Source organism: Manacus candei, unplaced genomic scaffold (assembly GCF_025592945.1).
Source record: "Manacus candei isolate 608988 ecotype Guabito, Panama unplaced genomic scaffold, ASM2559294v1 h1tg000017l, whole genome shotgun sequence".
Lineage (NCBI taxonomy): Eukaryota > Metazoa > Chordata > Aves > Passeriformes > Pipridae > Manacus > Manacus candei.
In genome coordinates this window covers 15,129,756-15,150,172 of record NW_026138065.1, presented here as the reverse complement: position 1 = coordinate 15,150,172, position 20,417 = coordinate 15,129,756, and the positions used below count along the sequence as shown (strand labels likewise).

The following is a 20,417-nucleotide window of genomic DNA, read 5'->3' as shown; positions in this document are numbered from 1 at the left end:
GTGATGATAGAATATCCTGTCAGTGCAATTTTGGTTATTTGTGCCAAAAGTCTCATTTTGAAGAGCTGTGCTGGTACAGTCAGGAAACAAAGTAATGCAGCATGTGGCTTCCTGGCATTTGTGCCAACTGAGAACAGCTTTCACTGTCAGTGCTGCAAACTCAAAACAATATTCACAGGGAGATATCCATCAATGCAGAACAGTATTGAGCAAAGTGTACAAACAAGTGATCAAGGAGTGAACGAGGAAAGGTTCATAGCGGACCTGGGACTATGAACAAGGAAGAACTGGTTGGAGACAGGAAGGTCAGAGGCAGGATCACAACCCTGAATTTCAGAAGAGCAAAATACACCTGCTTGGAAGAATCCTATGGAATATGGCCCCAGAGAGGAGTTCAGGAGTGGTGGGTTCTCAGAAAAGGACCATTCCCAAGGGTAGGAAATCAAACAAACGTGGCAGGAAACCTGTATGGTGAGCAAGGAGTGCCAGACTGAATTTAGACATACAAAGGAAGTGTTTGACATTATAGAAGGCTATTAGATTAATTAAGCAAGACTTCCCATTTGTAAATCCATACTGACTGTTCCCAACCACATTATCCTTCAGCTGTTTGGAAATGCTTTCAGGACAGTTGTCTCCATCAGTTTCCTTGGGACTAAGGTGAAGCTGACCAGTCTGTAGTTCCTCTGATTTTCCTTATTCCTATTCTTGAAGTTGGAGGGATATTTTTTCTGCTCCAGTCATCAACAGAAATGGTTTGAATTTAAGGAGCTGACATCCATAAAAGTATTTAAAATTTTCCGTAATAGTTAAATAGTTCAAGGCCTCATTCACATTCATCCTTGGAGTGTTATTGTATTAAGTTCCTGCTAAAAAGTAATTCCCTCTTTTTAATAGATATTACAGGTATGTATGGATAACATAGTCAACTTAGAGCAACAGCAAGTGACTGTTATAACATCAGTTGATGCACGTAATACATTCAGTATATTGTACTGCTTATTAGGTACCATAGTGGTTCTGAAATGATTTTAGTGATGGTGGTGGTGGCAGAAGCAGGGAGATTGTTGATTTTCACCCTTTTTATTTTCTTCTGGGTGTTTTACTTTCTGGGTGTGAGGCACTAGAGTGCGTCCAGAGAAGGGCAACAAAGCTGGTGAAGGGTCAGGCATTGGAACACGGGAAGCGCTTGACTAACCATCTCTGGAGGTATTTAAAAGACATGTAGATGTGCTGCTTAGGGACATGGTTTAGGCATGGACTTGGCAGTGTTGGATTAGTGGTTGAGCTCGATGATCTTAGACAGACATCTTTTCTACTCTAAATGATTCTATAATTTACTGCATATGCCATAGTAATCTATAGTAAGAGAGAGAAAAACGTAATTTTACGATGGTTGCTGTGCTGTCTGATACAGTTGCTTGCAAAAAGTGCAAGCATGTGCTGAGAAGCTGCCTCTCTGTTCCTGCTCAAACTTTCTGTGAATGTGGCTCCACTTGTGCTCCCTGACACCAAGTACTTGTGAGCTGGCAGCATCCCCAGCAGCTCTGGGCTGGCCCTCTGAGACTAGGATGGGCCTGTTCCCCAGTCCTTGACAGTGCTCCATCATGAGAGAGGCCCTGGGAATGGTCCACATCCCCACAACCACTGGAACTGACTGCTGTCGAATCTGCCTTTTTTTTTTTTTTTTCATGAGGTGTGACTAATCAGAGTCATCAAACAACAACCTTGTAAAACTGGCTGTTTTAGAGCCATGGAAACCACAAGATCCCATTACAAGCCATTTCATTTTCAGAGACTAATGGAAGGCCAGCAGTAATCAGACAGGAGGAAATTCTTAACTCTTTCTCAGGTTCTCTTTTTCCTCTTTAGTAAAAACAAAGTTCACTAATAAATGAAATTCAGCTCAGAGGGGTATTCTTTATACATGCTTCACCAGTGCCTGGCTAGTTGACAGAAGACTGCCAAATGTCTGTACAGGTTTCTAGGTTTTCCTGCAAAAAGCATTTGCTGCTTGTAAGGTATATTTCAGCCACTTCAAAGGTCTCAAAACAGCTACTTTTTTTTTTGCTATAAAATCCCATTTGTGATTTTGTAGATCATGTAAGTGAAAGTAGTAAGGAGTGACATAGCAAGGTTGCAGGCTTGACCCATGAGCAGATAAGCAGACCTTTGTGGCCAGACAGTAGAGCAAGCTGGTTAACTCAGTGTAGCCGAGTCCTGAAGTTAAAATTGCAGAGCTGGAAATCTGGAAGTCTCACTCATTAACTTAATTGCAGCAAATTAAGAAATGAAGAGGGTAAGAGGGCAAACACACAGAAACACACTTTTAAGCTTACAAAAAAATTGAGCTGCATGTGCTGTTGGCCCTATGAATGTGATTCAACATAGGCCAGCTTTCAGACTTATGCAGAGATCTTGTAAGATTGATGTGAGCAGTATGCTGAAAGATGTAGAGGCACAAGATTCATAAGCAAGGGCTGGGAACTAAGCTTATGGCTGGCAGGATGGGCAGTGCATGACTGAAGTGGTGGGCTGTGGAGCATCATACACACTTTAATTATCAAGTGCTTTTTAGTGTCTGTTGGGGGTTTATTCAGCTTAGGACAATTATGTACATATGCAACAGTCTGTGCTGTGATGGGCTCTGCATTGTGCTTAATACTGAAGAAGAGCTATTGCTGGGGTCAGAGACCTACCCAGCCAAAGCTTCACTAAGTGACCCTGAAGTCAGCACAAGCATGTGTGATATAGTGCAAAGGATTGTGTGTCCTATTTTTCTCTCCCATTTCCCATCTTACATTCTCCTCTTTTCAGCTCAGTGCAAGTGAGTCCTGGACTGGACACTGGTCTTGCTTAGATCTACTTGAGAAATGGCACTTCTTCTCCACTTTCCCACCTCATGAAATCTCCAAGGGTGTGCTGAACTCGCCTCCCATTCAGAGGTGAACAGACTTAGGCAAGCTCTAAACAGCACAGGTAAGTGGGATGAATTTATTTTTTTGAGGTCTTCATTTCCCTTTGTATATAAAACTTCTAAAAACAGCTTATAATTGCAGGTGAGGAGATAGCTGTTAGGGACAAATAAGTGCCTGTGCAGCTCCTCCCAGCCACAGTCTGGGGGAATTTAGGAAGCCATGTAACCACAGCAATGCTTCTTCCCTACCTCAAGTAACTGGTGCTATTATAGGATTCGTTTTTTTGAATCTGGCCAAAAATTCTTCTGTAAACTTTTTATATGACAAGTATGAAGAGTGGCAAGGAATTTAATTCCAAGCCTTCAACCTTACAGGGTCTGAGGTGGGAGAACCCCATAATTCAGAATGAGACATGGACTCCTCATTAGCCACTCGGTATTGCACCTGGCCTCTGGGCCATTTGGAGAGGTCCTCACTCAGGTGGTGTTGTCCCAGGTCCGAGAACCAGCTCCCACTTCCAAGCCCAGTGCCATGCCCAGCTGGGGTCACCAAACTGTGAGGTCTTGTGGATGCTGTGGAAAAGCTGAGAGTCACAAACATCATTTCCTGTGTAGCATCACTTTGTGTGGGTTTCTGCTCAGGGCTATATAAAAGCAAAGGCTGTGCTACCTCCAAGGACAAACACACATGGTGAAATTCAAGGGCTTCTCAGGTGGCTGCAGCTTCAAAGAAGCTAACTAAATGAAAAGAGCACTGTCAGGATGTCTGGGCCCTTTGGAGGTCCAGCTCATTCGAGCTGTTTAGTGTCTGTGTACCTGTCACTTGGCTTTAGTTTCATCAAGTAAGGAAAGGTGATGAAAACCAAGGAAATGAGCTCAAGTGACCCCATGTGGGATAAATTGAACATAGTGACAGACTAGAGGCAAGAGCAGGCTTCCCTGACTATGGGAATATGCAACTGATAGATGTGATGAAATACATAAATGCTTCTGTCCTATGGATTTTCTGGTGAAAGAAAGGTGATGAGAAAAGAGGTATTTCAGATTTCTTGTAAAATCTTTAATAATGCCGAGGTAGTCTGCATGGTCTTCAGTGCCAGCAAAATAGCTGTTTCTTAGAAGCTTTAGAGAGAAGCATAAGAACATTTCAACATCAAAATGATGACTAATACCATTCTCTTCTCTATATGCTGTTATTGATCCTCTTAATGGCCCTCATTTATTGACTTCCTCTTCTGCAGTACTATGGGATCATTGACTAATGTTTTGAATCTAGCGGTTATTCGGTTAAAGATGAACCTTATACTTTCATTGTTTCTGTCACTTTACATCTTACTAACTGTGAGTTTCCTACAAGAAAATCATCAAAGTAAATAATTCTGTCCCACACTGTGGTGGTGAGTCCTGAAGAGAAAAGTAGGCTGTGCCATTTTTAGTACAGGACTGAAAGACTTGATCTGGGGATGCCCAAAGACAGGCCAGGCTGCTCCAATGGTAGAATTCATTCAAACTCAAGAATAAAAAGGGACAACAAGTTTCTATGAAATGCAGCTTAAATACTGCAGTCAGCACTTTGTGTAGCTTCAGAAGTAATGGCTGACAAAATCAATGTGATGTACTGTGCAGGGAACTGTACATCACAGAATCCATTCAAATGCATTCAGCGCAAATACTGAGTATTTGAAGACAATGTAATACACATTTGGTCAGGAGCAGAAATGGGGACAGCATTAACACGGAGAATGTGAATTGGATCTCTTCCTGGGACATTGATTTGGATTGGAGCATCAGTAAAAGAGGCTTAGAAATGGTTTCACAGTGATGGAAGAATTTGTATTGGAACAATGTGTGCAAATGTGTACATAAAACGTAGAAACTGATTGGAAGATAGATAAAAATATTGATGTGAAGGCCAGGTAACAACCTAGTTTCAGGCCTAGTCATCTTACACAAATGAAACACAATAACTGAGAGAGTATTTTAAACACTCCTTAAAATCCTACCTTGCCTTGACCTTTTCAAACTTGCCATTAAGGTAAAAATGTGGAAAGTTAACTAATAGGGATCCTGAATATCAAGTTTTACCTTGGCCTTTCAGGTAAGTCATGCAGGAAAACTGTGCATGACTCTAAGGACTACTGCAATATAATACAACACAAGTCTGGAGTGAATATGTAGATCTTTGAGATATAATATCTCACAAGCTAATATACATTGGCACTCATCAGCTGCTATCTGAAGAGATGGTTTGATAGGAATTTGCTTAAGATCCTGAGGTAGTCCTGGATATAAGCACCAGACACAAGTGAGCCAAAGCTGTCCTAAGATATTGAAGAAGCAAACCCATTAAAGACTGCAGGTGTGCTCTGTCCATCTGTGCCTTGGCAGAATATATAACTCAACATCACCTGAAGCTGACATGGTGTAAGTGCTCATTGGAAGGACTGGCACATATGAGGTCATTTTGGCTTTCCCTGCATACACCTGTCATACAACATGCACAGTGAACTTGGACAGAGCTTTTTCTTTATCTTGTGGAGTGCAAAAGGAGAACAGACATAGAGATGTGCATGAGAAAAGTATATTTCACTCTGTATGAGAGTGTTAGGAAAGAATTGTTAAAGTTATTCTTTATTGGGAAGGTTTTGTGCTTAAATGGATCCTGGAAATGAAAAAGTCGTCCTTTCCTCCCCATTTTAAAAATAATTAAAAAAATTAGTTCAGCTGCAGAAACTTTAGCACTGATTGGGTATTGAGTATTAGCAGCATATCTCTGCATTACCTTTATGAATCCCACTGGACAAATGGGAGTGTACTTTCTCTTTTTGCAGAGAAGGAGCATGGTTTGCTCTCCTGCTTTTGCTTGACTGGCCAACAGCTGACTTTGAAGTAAACAGGTCAGCTCAGACATAAGAAGGATCTAAAAATATCGAAATAAAGGTAAGTATCAATGTTCACAAAAGTTTTTTGCAAAAAGCAGTCTCTGAGACTTATGCTCTGAGGGCTGAGCGTGAGCTCACAGCTCCTCTGCAGTGTTGCCCCACAGGCTTGACAGAATGAGGAGCACTAAACCCAGGTTTTGTTACCAAAGCAAAAATGCCTCTTGGTGCATGTGTACAACTACAACTTTTCCTGTGTATTCCCTTGTCAGACCAAGGCTGTCACTGCAGACTGCCTGGTAATACAGTACCACTGGACTGCTGTCTGTGTGCAGGTGTGAAGCTGTCACCCTATTGGTGTGATGCTGGTTTGCACACTGTCATCAGGTTGCTCCTGTCTCACCACATCCATTTCATGAAAGTATGAGTGTGCTTCAAGACATCCATGGGTACAAAGAAGTGTGTGTGCATGCATGCCATCCACTGTTCTTGAGGCGCAGAGCATCCTTTAAAAGGTAGGTCAGACTTCAGAATTAATATAAAAAAATCTGTATTAGGAAGTGATTACAAGCATTATTTTGTATAAATGCAGCTTTATTGAGTTCTTAATTCCTTAAGACTCTGCTTGCTCTATTTTTTGTCTTAATAGTACCAGGTACAAATGCATACTGTCGTTTTGTTGCATGGCCATTTGCAGTCTAATTTTTCTAGACCAGTCTGGTCAATTGTTTGCAGTACAAGGCAGGTGAACATGAGTGGATGAAGAAATAGGGATGGGAGGGAATATGCAGGATGTCAGCATTCCTTTGTCCCAGGCTCAGCCCTTAACAGGACTTGGGAGGGGCAAGCAAAACTCCAGTAAGAGCAGATCATTCTATGTTAATGGCAGATGCTTTTGTTTTCCAGCTCCAAACTGCTCACTGTGTTGTTGTTTCTAAGACCATGGAAGAGATAAATTGGGCCAAAATAGTCCAAAATCACACAATGTGATCTTTTCTTGGAACCCATGTGCCACATTAGTTAAAACAAATTAATTTTAGAGCTAGTCTGTCTTCTTTGAGCTTCCTGACTTGAGAAGTGAGAAGAAGGTTTTTATGATGTCTTTCATGTTGGAGTGCTCTGGAACTTCATTGACTAATGCTTTTAATAAGGTTTTGATCTTGAAGGACAAGGGACTGCAATTAGTAAGAAAAAAATCATCTCTCATTTTAATATTCTGTTATTTTATATATAAATGATCATAACAGCCAAGTCATTCTCCCTTGTATCTACTGATATTTGGTTTCAGAGGAGAAAGCTGCAGCCTGACAAGCAATGAAGTGCCTGCTTACCATTTGGTTTCTTCACAGAGATTGGATGTGGCAGCATCTGTTGTCATTATTGTTGCCTGAACCAGCTAGGAAGTTAAATATTTCATTATGATCATTTTGATACTTGCACTGATCTCCTGTGAATTTATAATGAAAGACATCATAAAACAAAACAAACCTCCCCTAAACAATTGTGTGTGTCTAAATCACCTACATATGTTTCTTGTTCCCAGTTATGTATGGGTTTCTTTTTAATATAACTCTTGGCATGAAGAAACCATGCTGGTGACGTTGTTGGTATTGTTAGCCTAGAATGTTTTCAATGACACCAAGTTTGTTGGGACAGAGTGTGAATTAGTTGTCAGTTCTTGAGAAGTCAAAATTTAATTGCTGATCAAATGTTTAAAATATGACTTGTATTAGCATGGGTTTTCATATAAATTCTTTCTTGTGACCATTAGGCAAGAAGCCAAAAAACTGGCAGCACGGCAGCCTCTGCTCAGCAGCTGCAATTTGGAAGTCAGCTCCAAGCTTCTATTCTGGATTGAAATTCTCAATTTATTTTTTTTTCAGAATTTTTTTCCCATTTTGGCAGAAATAACTGAAAATAAGTTTCATCATCATGGCTAGGCTTCACAAACGAAGACTTGGGAAGGGCTCTACCCACATTTGCTGCAAGTGTGCTGGTGGCTAAAGAGGCCAATACGAGATAGACAAGTCCGGTTGCAAAAGGCACAGCAGAAAGACTCCTTAGGTGGTATCAGAAAAATACGATTCTTTCTGCATTGTCTTTTCTCATCGAGAGTGACCCTGCATGCGTTCTCAAAAGAAGCAGCAGTGTTATGGATAGTGTGTCTCCAGACCTCCTGATTGGAGGCCAGAGTAGACCAGTGATGAAGATCAATATGGCCAAGTCTGAGATGTTGTTTCAGGGAGTCCTTGTATCTTCTCTTCAGGGCTTCTCTCTTGCGGCAGCCGGTGGCAAGTTCACCATAAAGCAAGATCTTAGGGAGGCGGTGGTCCTTCATCCTTGAGACGTGCCCTGCCCAACACAGCTGTGTTCTCAGCAACATGGCCTCAATACTTGTACCTATTGCCTGTTCTGGAACAGACGTGTTAGTCACATAATCTGACCAGTGGATGTTTAGGATTGTACGGAGACAGCGTTCATGGAAACGTTCTAAGAGTTGCAGGTGGTGGCGGTAAATGACCCATGATTCAGATCCGTGATAAGTTTAGGCCAACCTGAAATTGATTCCCGCTCACCTCTCCTCATACTATTTTTCCAGGCCAGTAGTTAAGCTGACAAATCAGTTATTATACATCTCTATCTATTATGCTCCATATAAATCGATAATTCCTACCAGATTGTTCTTCATCACTCCACCTTCTTTCAATAGCCATAATAAAGTGGGCATTGAATCCAAGTATTTTTTTCAGACTTCTCTGCAAAAATTAGACTTTTACCTATGAAACCATAGAAAACATGAGAGTAAACCAAACTAGAAATTTTTTGAGTTCAGCTCTAAAAATATTGTATATTTACAGATTTCCCTTCTTCTGACTTGCACGTGCTTCTCTTGACAATGTAGCGTGCAAACTGATTAGCACACTCCACTGAAGTACTGTTAATCTAGTAGATAGGTCACCCTTAGGTCAGGGAAAGGGGAAGGGAAAGAGATTTACTGTGGGAATAAACACCAGTGTTCTCCAGGAGCCCACTGGTGATGGAGAGTCAACAGTGGTGATGCTTTCACTCCACTGGCACAGCAAGGTCATAACTTTCCTTCTGCAGCTGTGGGAAAGAAAAAAAAAGAAGTTAATCCAGGATTAATGATGTCAAATTCCCTTAACACAGAGTTATGAGTTCAGGATAGATGTTCTCAGGATAGCAGACCAAATGGGTCATTTATCTACACTAGTATGGCAGCTCAAAGGCTCTTCAGCCTCCTTGTCCAGGACCCTTTGCTTACTCTAAAAGCAAAATGTGAAACTTCTTGTTCCAGTGGCTGGCAAAGGAGATTGACCTATGGCCTCTGTAACCTCCCACTGCTGTGCTCAGCTTCTCAGCAGATTCCCAGAAGTAGCCCTCTGAAGGCGAGCACCAGAGCAGGTTGACCCTTTGTGGCCAACAGAGTCTTTCTCCAGAGAAAATTCCTTTCTCCTTTTCCCGGCTAAATGTTCCTCTGTACTCATTTCTTTACCTACATTGTCATTGTCTGCAATTTGCCTCCAAGGTAATCTCATCAGTTAATGTTCTACCAAGTTTGAAAAGTGAAGTACTACAATTCATTATTATTTCTTTTGTTTTCTTCCCAATACTCCAGATCACAGGATCTCCCTGTGTAGCTGCATCTCTTTCTATAGCCTATTGTCTTGCATCCAAACAACTGGCCTTTCTTTTCAGCTCAGTTGCTGCCTGTTTAACTCCTGTGTTGCTGGAAATGTATCATAGAACCAGGGAGAATTAAACAGTTTTAATTGCTTCATACTGTAGTCATAGTACTGTCTTTATGTGTGTTTGTAAAAGCCAGTGGTCTATTTCTGCAGTGTGTGTGAGTGTATAGTGCAGTGCTGTATTCTGGTAAGCAAAATCTCTTTTTCCTTTTTTTCTGCCTAGCCGTTAATTGGATTCAGACCCCCCAGAGTGCTCTGTTCCACCAGAACATCAGAAAAAACAGAAATATGCCAAACATGGGTGAACTTTTGGGATGTGAATTTGTTCTAGAAGCTTCTCTAGAGCTTGTGTGAACTATGAAAAGAGAATTTTGCTTTTGCAGTTTCTTTTTCTCACCCCCGAAAGACTCATAGTTAGGGTAAATTTTTACATGAGTTTTTATTTTTTAGATGCAAAGGTCAGGTCCTTGCTCCAGATCATGTGGTTTGGAGTTGCTTGTGTGAGGATCTTGTAAGTATAAAATCACAAACAACAGCTTCTGCTTTGGAAACAGTCCAACCATTTTGCTGAAAAAGAAAAATAAAAAAAAATCAGGCAAAGGCCATCAGGGCCAGTTCAAACTGAGTGGTTACAGTCTGGCAAAAGAAATCACATGGGAGTAGGAAGCTCTGCGTACCAGGCTTCACCATATGAAAGTGATTGGTTACTAGAGTACTTATTCTGGAGTGCCTGAAAACATACAACAGTAAAAATCCACCTATGACAGAGAGGCAACAAAACCCCCACTCTTTAGTGGTCGTTTTGTTTCCTGAGGGGCAGCTCTAATTTCAGCTGTGATGAGTTCAAGTTAACTGCTCTTGTGGTATCCAGGGTAATAGTTTTAGTGGGCACAAATGAGTCTTGGTTGCAGCTGCCCAAATTTTCTTTCCTGTGTTCATTGCAGCTGGCAGTGGTGACACTCCATGCTACAGGGGAAGACCCAGTGGAGCATAGCATGGCATTGTTTGTTTTTGTCATCTCGTAATTTTCCAGGCTGATAAATGTCGTAGACGAGATGCACTATTAAGGTTTGTGGCTGGAGCAGCTTAGCAACAGATTTTCCCTGCAACCATGAGGACAAAATTCAGTCAGAAAATCCCAAGGCAGCCTCTGCACTGGTCTTCGGGGGAGCATTCCTCTCCGGTACTGCTGTGTCCTGGGTTGATCCCCCTCTAAATGCATGTTTACCAGCACAGCTCTTGGCTGTCAGGCCCCCAGCCAACACCTGTGAATCTTGCAGGGACATGCCTCGGGGTACTCTTGATGTGTCCAACAGCCTGCACTTCTTCTGTCTTCTTTTTTCTTTCACATCAAACATTTCTTTTTTCTGACCATCACATTTCTTGCTTCTCCCCAAGCTATTGAAAATCTCCATCTCACTTTCCACGCTTTGTTTTTCTCCATACCCGGATCCTACTCATACTTGCTTTGTTCCCGCATAGAGAAAGTCAATGCAAGCAAAAGGCCCATGAAACTGTTAGATTCACTGTCCAAGTTGTTATCCAGGCTGTGAACTCACCAGGTTTCAGAAGATAATGAAACACTTTGAATATGACGCTTGGATAGACTAGGGGTGAGCAGTCACGTAATGGAGGCTTTTGATTTTATTTCAGGTAGTTTACTTGGCTCTCAGCTGTCACTTTTCCGTTCTCCAGCAACTCTTACCTCTGACTTCATTCTCAAACTTTCCTGTTTCGCCCATGCTGTTTGCTTGCTGGGTTGCTTTGGCTGGGGAGAGGACCTGTTTATACTAACAACGGTTAGACAAGTCTGTTTTTTCCAGGACACTTGCCAGTCCTGGCTGAAATCTCTCAACCTCTGAGTTGAAAACCCATCAAAAGCCCTTCAAAGTTGGTAAACACAATGGCTTTAACCCACCCCCAGACTCCTCTGCACACATTGCACTTAAGTGAAACAGTCTCTTGTCAGACCAGCGAGCCAGCCCACCCACGTTTCTGTTCTGTGAACTCCACTTGTGGCCTTTTTTCATGCTCAGGGTCACAGCACACCAAACTCTCAAGATCCTCTCCAGCAGACACTCCTGCTCTGCTGAATCTGCTCATGCCCATGGGGTAACAGCTGCTCAGAAATTCAAACTTCTGCTTTACTGAAAATTTTGAGCTGGTTTCTAGCGGGGAACATAAGCTCCCTAAAGCTGTTCCTTTCAGTTCAGTGACCTTTTTATCACCTAAGTGCAGTCTTGAGCCTGAAGCACCTCCAGCATTTAGGAGAGTTCTAGAAGCAGCAAGAAAATACAGTGTGTGCCCTGAAAGCAACAGAAACACAGATCAAACTGTTCTTAAAATTAAAAGACTGACCAAAACATCCCTATGAGGCATGAAAGCACTAAGGAATCACACCCCAGAATGGGCTAAATAGTAATAGGAAAAAGCTGCTTCTTTTGGTTCCCTGCTGGGACCAGAAAGCTGACTCTTCACTACTGACTTGTTTCTTTTCCCTCTTCAGTGAGTTACTAGCTGCAATTTATGATTAAAAAATTTCTTTGGGAAATATTCCTTATGGGGAAAGAATTATGAAAAGGAAAAGAGATCCCCCCCTGCCTTCCCGTTCATCAAACCAATGAGAATAGCATTCAGAAAATTCTGATATCATGACACGGTCTAGTCTTTGCTTCCAGTTTGGTTTGGCTGATTATTCTGAAAATGGATTAAGCAGCACCCATGAGTCTTTCCCACCAAACATTAGCAAAAATGAAGTTGTTTTACTATGAAAAACAGCTTACACTTCACAGGTGACCTTTTGTCTTTGGCAAAAAGGGTCTTGCCACATCTTTTTGAGAAGGCAGCCTTGTATTGTTTAGGATAAGCAGTTTACCAGGACAACTCTTGTTTAAGTCAAGTTTTAACAAAAACGTCCAGTTTCTGCAACCTGAATTCAGTGCTGTCATGGATGGATAGGCCTTAGCCGGGGCAAAGGATCATGATTTTGAAGAAAAATGTGCTAAAAGATGAGGTCAGGACAGAGTTCTGGCATCCACAGTCATGGTCTTCTACATTTCAAAAAGTGCTGGGAGAAACTTGTTTGTTCCTAACACTGTGTTTGTGACGGTGTATGTATGTGGAGGGCAGAGTTAAAGTTCTAAGGGAGAGCACTTTTACCAAACAGCCTTTAGGAAAAACATACAACAGCAACCATAACCCTGCTGGAACTGAAGCTCCTTGGTAGGTAGGAATGTATTTGTGACTTTCATTAATACATTCAATGCATGTACTTGGAAGATAAATTGGATGTCTTCCTCCGTCATCCAGTGTTATGAGAAGCTGTTTTGCTGATACAATGCAGAGAATGGAAACTTGGCTAACTTTGGGTCTGAGGGACCAGACTAAAGAGTCCAATTAGCGATCCTGCAACTGGCGTGTTATTGTATGGTATTAGGGAAGATGAATGACGGCTGTGTTTGGGCAAATTGTTTCCATAATTTAAGAGAGAGAAAATCAGCTCATTGTTGATCCAGATTTTGTCATAAATAATTTGAAAGTTTTCTGTGGGTTCAGCTGAAAAACATTTGGAATCAAGGAGAAAATACATGTTGATGTACATTGGATTTTAGTGAGCATCTGCTTGAAAAAGCAGTGTTTTACGGTCATCCTGGCTCCATGGGCTCGTCTAATAAAACAGTTAAAAATTAATTTGCAAGTTTGGGGTGAGTTCAATCATTCTTTTCTAGCTCATTTTTTAAAAAACCCTAATTACTATATAATTACACGCACAGCAATAGTTCTGTCCAAGAGACTTCTTGAGTGCCATTAGGAGACATATCGTATCCAAATGTTGCCAATATTAACTAAAACTTTAGAAACTTGAGCCAAATGGAGAGACACAATTTTTCCTTCCTTCCTCCTTCTATTTTTCACTCTTTTCCTCATCACTGCAACTAAAAATAATGTGCCCTTGCCTCATTTGCTAACTAAAACGTGTATACCTGCTTGTTAAGCTATAATTTTAGCTTCACTTTGATTGATAGCTCGAGTAGGAAAGCTTTGAATTTTTGTCTTGTACAGACACATTCAAATTGCTTGGCGAGGCTGTTAGATGCTTTTCTTTTGTAGTCATCATGCAAACTGGAGCTTCCCCAGTGACTGGAAAAAGTTTAAATGAATTTAATGAATTTGGGGTTCATTCTCTTTTTTCCACCGTTTTTTAGTTAGCACTTTTAATAAAGCCCTGGCTGTTTTGGAATGGGGAATGCATACCTTCTGAGTGAAGTGCAGCCAGAGCTACAGCTGCAGCTTTCCTCCTATATGTATTGCTCAATAGGCTTGTGGGAACTGATGGAGCAGACTGCTGGGACTGCCAGGCAGGACGGCTCTGCTGTTGTTACTGGCTTGGCCCCAGTTTAATACCTTGCGTGCAGCTGAATGTAGGAGAGATGTTGAAGAGGTGTTACTAGAAAAACGTTGCTTTAAAATGAGACCCCTGAAAAAGCGTGATTATGTTAATGTTTGTTCTAATCGTACACTCTGGAGCATCATGTTAATACCTGATGAAGCAGAGACTTTTTATTTTTAATGGCTTCCTGCCCACTTGTAGCCAGTGGGTCGAGTGCTTTGCCTGTCTGCTAGTCCATAAAGGGTCTGCACACTTTGCCAACCACATGCACTCCTGTCTGCTGTGGGCTAGGCATGGAAAGTACTTTTGTGACTTCTAATGAAGTACTAATAGAGCTGTGACTGATGGCTTTTCTTCTTTGGTAGAAGTTGCAGGGAAAGGTTTTTGGAGCAGAGTTGCCTTGAGTCCAGTTTGTCCTGGATAGGTGTGGGGAACTGTTTGAGTTCCTTTCTAAGAAGACTAGAAAAAAAAAGCAGAGAGAGAGAGAGAGAGAGAAACTTGGCAAAAGCCAAGTGCCCCATGCTGAGTCCAAAGCCAGTATTCACTTACTAGTGTTTCTGAATAACTAATGTAAAGCAACACTGTGAGGACAGAAATGGTCAGGTAATGCCCAGTAGGTGATGTTGGCCAGTGGTGAATGCTTAAAGAAGGCACATGGATGTACATCCTTTCAGCAGTCAGGGGCTCAGACCTCAGCATCATGACCCAGCAAACAATGGATCTGCCAGCCATCCACGTATTTCATCTCTGGAATTCAATGTAAACTTCTCACCACCACAACATTGAGTCAACAACAAGCACTAGGACTAATCCCATTCCCTTAGTCAGATACAGGAATGAGTTGTATATTTTAGTAGTTGATTGTATGAAAATTTTTCTTTGGCTGTTTTTAGACTTGTAGACAGAAAGTGTTGCCAGACACTCAGTGTTTGTTTTAGCAGGGAGGTGATTTTTTAAAAAATCACCTTCTTCATTAGAGACAGACTTCCACCCAGCCCTGCTGCTGAGAAATATTAATCCATTTGAGATAAAATTAGCTGAGAGATGGTAACCTCTTGTTAGCAATGTGGGTAGCAATATCTTCAGATCTTAAAACCCGATTTGGGAGAGAACATCTATCCAAGCCTCATACTGTGAAAAACAGGTTTTAAAATGAAAAAAGCTTTGAATTACTTTCATTGAACTAATCCAGTTGAACCAGAGGGAGCATGTTTGAAAGACCAATTTGTTGCCTCTTTTTTTTTTTTCTTTTGGTTGGGTTTTCTTTCCTTTTTGGGTATGCTTCTTTTTTCTTTGAGTACACTTTGGTCCTCCCTGACAGCTGATGTCTCCTTGAGTGTGTCTTTAAATGCAACAGTCATGCAAATGAAGAAATCCTGGTACTAAGTGGATGAAATCACAAGTCAGTTCATTTCCCTGCCCCCATTTCTTTGTAATCAGAACATAAAGTCACTCCAGAAAATGCAGAGGAGGCTCTGCTATCCCTGGCATGCCGTGCCTGCAGTTAGCACACATTTTAAATCACAGTTCTAGAGTTTATTTATACAGCTAAATGTCATATGTTTAAAAATAATGTGTTTATTCAGAAAGAAAAATTCTCCTCAAAGTGATTAATTAATGAAAGGAGACTCATTCCCAGTGTAACAGCCAGATAGAATTATTCCAGGCCTTCTCTTGAAGTCAATTACCTGTTGGAAAATCTGTTCAATCCACCAAGTCAGTCCAAGTTCAACAGCTAGAAATAATGAAGCAATGGTATATAGAAAGAAACAGTAAATTTTTCCTAATTGCTTGTGCATCTCGTTGTAGCATGTCAGTCACATGCAAGGACAAAAAGCTGTTTGGGGAGTTTAAAGTTAAAAATAATAGGGTTTAAGCAAACAGTGGCTTAGATGTTTTTCATAGTGAAACAGTTTGCTTTTTCCTAATGTGTGTATGAGCCTTCCCAAAAAAGCAAGTGACACTGACATTCTTAAAACATGTGGGACGTAACACTCAGCATCATAGTTATTGACTCTTCAGCTTCTTGCCTCAGATTGAATTAAACGTGAAAGAAAATGGTTGTGCCATAGAGCACTATCACAAAATTGCAATTGCTGCTCTTCAGAATCCTTTGCAGGCAGCTGCAAAGCACAGTCAGGCTCACCTGGATGCTCTCATCTCCCAGGAAAGCTCCTGTATTGCTTCTTTCCTTGTCTTTCAGCTAATAACTTTGTCTAGGCATCAAAGGAACAGGATCAGATGAACTATAGCTACAGTGAATTGCTTTGCTGGACTGTGACTGCAGTTCAGTATCCCTCCCAGTTTAGTTTTGCTCTTTGCTCCCAACTTCCAAGGTTTCATAATGGAGATATAAAAACACATTTCACAGTGAAACTTGGCAAAGTGACAGCCAAGAAACAATTTTCCCTAGTAATTTTAAATGCATCAATGCAGTCAGTGTTAAGATATTCTAAGAAACAGAGGACGGGGGAATAACAGTGTTTAAGAAGTTTGATGTCTCATGTTGATGTTGATGGGGAGATGACATTTGTCTTTTGTTCATAAAAAGATCTGAGATCCAATAATTTCAAAATATTAATGGCATACTATATAAGCGTCAAGTGAATATATTGACTAGGGCTGGGACTGTTCTTTTCCAGTGGATTCATAACATGTCTAGTAAAAAGAAAAAATCTAATTACAGAAATTTATGCAGTTGGCAGACCAGAAGGGCTCTGGGGGAGATGCTCTTGTCTCTGAAGCAGGTGAAATGCACCTTGTAAAACTTTCTGATTACAAACTTACCCAATGAACTGTTCTGGTCCTCAGGCTAAGTATTACAAGATTTATAGGAAATATGCTGATAGAGGGATTTGGGCCTTGCATTTTTGGAGGTGGAGGGAGGTAGGGAGCTGTTTGTTTTGGGGGTTTTTTTTGTTTATTTGTTTACATAAGAACTGAATTTCTGACATAAGCTAGCAACGATTCAGCCAGGAAATTCAAAGCCACGCTTAACCATGAGTTATCATCTCATTGTCACAGTTTGTCTTTCTACTTAAAAAAGTAAAATCTGTGTCAGACACAGAGTAACTTAAAATTGCTTGGGAGGGTTTTCTTTAGGTTGTACAGTAAGGTTGTTTTAAAGATGTTTTCAATACTCATTTGGGGGCAGGGGCAAATAGACCAGTTATGTTGCCTGGGTTTCCTTTGGAGCAGAGAAATCCTGTAGTTATATAACATCAAGTTAAGATCTCTACCTGAGATCATGTGTGTGGCCAGGGAAAGTGAGGTGAAAAGATGCCAGAGAAGAGGTGGTAGCTGAGAAGCAGCTGTTGGTTTGGAAAAGCATCAAGTGGCAACCACTGGGGCCTGGGCTGGCAGTGGAGCAATGCAGGGAAGAGGCAGATGCTGAGAGAGGTTCATATAGATTTTGTATCTTCAGAGTACTGAAGTCCTTACTTCTGTTAGGAGCTGTACAGAATAATTGCTTTTTCTTCTGTGAAACTACTCCTACTTCATGCTTTTCCTAGATCAGAATCTGTCCCTGTGTGACAAAGGGGTTTGTTTTGAGATATTTTTAACTTGCAGTAAAAAAAATTAAATTGATGCCATTTTTTGTTTTCTAGCTGTGCCTGTAAAATTAGAAGAACCCTACTGATTCACAGTGCAGTGATGCAGAGCAGCATTTGTATTCTGAGGAGGGGGAAGTGAAACAGTCACATATTCAAAGGAAAACATATTTAATGAATCCACTTACATTAATTTGCTACCAATAGATATCCTTAGTAACAAAATGGATTGTTACTCATGTGAAGATGAATGACTAAACCCAGCAAAATGCATGTTTTGTGCAGTAAGCATCAAGGGAGATAATGCCATGCAGATCTCTATGATTTATGGTGCTCCATTTTATCCTCTTCTAAGCTTGTACCTGATAAGGAAGGAAAGATCCAAGAGGTGGCGAAGACCTCCTTCTGTTTGATCTGCCCAATTTTTTGGTATTGTTTGAAAGAAGATTTCTCAGGCAGATGTTATTTATTTTTCAATCATGTCATGCTTAAAATACACAAGAAATATTCAATGAAGACCAGCAATGAAAAGAAAAAAGACTACAGAACACACTTGAATATGCAACTAATTATTTTTAACTGCTTTTCCAAAAGGACTGTGCTTTTAATAATAGTCTGCTTTTGTAAAGCATCTCTCAGATGCAGACTTCAAAATGTGGTAGGCAAATTGTCTCAACATGTCTATGGGCTAGGTAAGTACTATTAATCCCTTTTTACAGAGGGAGAAAGCTGAACATCAGAGAGCCAAGAATACTGTTTTCCAGCTTTGGTGTTACAAAAGGACTGTCAGAGCTCAGAGTATTGTGTTAAATTCCATGCTCTAAGTCCGATATAGCCTTTTGTCTTTCCAGCAGAAGGGTCTGTTATAACTCCATCTTTTCCAGTCACAGGTTATTAAACAGACTAAGGCAGGGGTGGGTGTGAGAAATGGTTGGTCATTCCTGAAATGTACAACATGTATCTGAAGTTAACTGCCTACAGAGTGCAGGAAAAATTGTTCAGAGAAATCTCTCTGTCCCGGCGACACAGGTGATAGCAGTGGAATTTTCTAAATTAATCTGATTTTGGAAATAGGCCGTGAGAATATTCAAAAAGCCCATGAGTTGTCTTTTCGGTGTACTTTTGGACACCCACAATCTCCCACTGAAGATCTTAGTGAAGTTTGCAGAATCCAGAGGAGCTGGATGCAGGAGAGAATGCAGAGCTGGCTACAGAAGAACTCACACGGGGATATGTTCTTCCTCTGGCTGATGGGGTGGATGGTGGGACCTTCTAATCCTGACCCATGAGGATGTGTGAGCTTTAGCATACCCCAGCTGAAAGAAAAAGAGAGCAGGATGAAAAACATCCATTAAAAACTTAAGCATTGGTAAAGATAGAGAAGGCAGTAAAAATATTGCCTGGCACAGGAGTAGATGAAGATGAAGAATAGGTACTTTATGTATCCAAGATTTTTAAGGTAAAAGTAAAAAATAAACAGAAAAAGTGGAAGTAGTCCCCAGAGCTGCCAATGAAAGATATCTGTTCATGTGTTACGTGGACTGGTCTTTCCACTTTCCCACCAATACCACAAGCCCATGTGCAGCTGTGGGAAAGAAATAGTTGAGGATGACAGTGTCTTTAACATCTTCAACAATTATGCTGCAGTGAGGGGCACAGTGAGGGAAAAAGAAAAGACCCCCTTCTCTCCCCCATCTGTTTTTCTCATTCCTCATTTAATGTACCCAAATGACAAGCTGGGAATAGTCACTCTCTGGAGTCAGGTTTTACTTTCAAGATAGTTAGCAGATCTTAGGCCTTGTACAGAATTGGTTATATTGATAATTATTGTGATAATCATCTCAACAGAAGAGTGAAGTGTAGGCAACAGGACATGGTAGTTTTGAGTGTTTGTCCCCAATACTGTGTACCTGAAAAGGCAACTCAACAAGTTGCAAGTTAATGGGAGGAGTTGCCTTGTCTTCAGGGGTCACCAACGGAGCTCTTAAGAAGGCAAAGAAAAATTGAGTGTGTCTTCTCTTTCATGACTAGTTTAGGTCTCTCTAACACTTTTTAGGAGCTGTGTAGTTCCTTCCAAAGTATCCTAATGCAAGAGCACTAGAAATATGAAGGTGAGCCATGAGCTCGTTAATCCTGCCAAAAGAAAATATAAGAATTAGCAAACTCTATGATGGGCAGACACAGCCAAACCAAATGCCGCCTCTGTGGAATTAGGTGTGCTGCAAACACCACGAGCCTGTGATATCATGACCTTTAAAAAACGTATGTTTCAAAAATGGAAAAATGAACTGAAGAAGCTGCTGGGGAAACTTTCAAGAAGCTGGACTGCTCATTTATACATTAACATTGCCAGCTGAGCCAGGAGGCAGAGCTGACGGGGTTCCATGATTTCCTTTTTCTATAAACCTACACCAAAGCCGGTAGCCTTAGGGAGTGCCTGCTGTAGGACATGATCTTTCTGGTGCTTGTTAAATTTTTTTTTTTACAGTATTACAATTGCCTTTGGTGCCAGCCCTGACCATCAGCAGTGGGTCCAGTCACAGCATTGGTATTTGCCACTGCAGGGTGTGGGACCATGTGGAAAAGCCCAAACAGGGAAAAAGAGCTGTGCTGGTGAAAATGGACAGAAGGAAGGGAGACCAGACCAGCGGCCTTTGCAGCGGAGAGAGTTGTCTTCAGCAGGCATGTCTCACCAAAGCGGGTGGGCAAGAGGAATGAGGCAAAGTGCAGGTAACAGCTTGTGGTGAAGGGAGAAATAAGCAGTGTGGCAATATGCAATATTCAGTGTGTGGATTCAGCCTGTCTGCCTGCAGGGCCCAGGGCTTTTCTTGCAGGAGCAGGGATCAGGAACACAGCGGCTGCAATGTTGCTCTGACAAGCCAAGATAAATGCCAGCTTTGTTAGTGTGTGTGGCAAGTTACCAGGAGCTCAGCAAATTCCTGTGCTTGGAGAGCCTCGCTCTGGGAAATAAAA

The 20,417-nt window shown here is 41.3% G+C and overlaps 1 long non-coding RNA gene across 1 annotated transcript; it reads left to right on the top strand.

The window, feature by feature from the left end:
- The first annotated feature begins 1,096 nt into the window (after nucleotides 1-1,096).
- On the top strand, nucleotides 1,097-5,851 carry LOC127469069 (uncharacterized). Its single transcript, XR_007903824.1, has 3 exons — nucleotides 1,097-1,209; nucleotides 2,823-2,979; nucleotides 5,749-5,851. It is a non-coding gene; the product is annotated as an uncharacterized LOC127469069 (long non-coding RNA).
- Nucleotides 5,852-20,417: the final 14,566 nt, after the last annotated feature.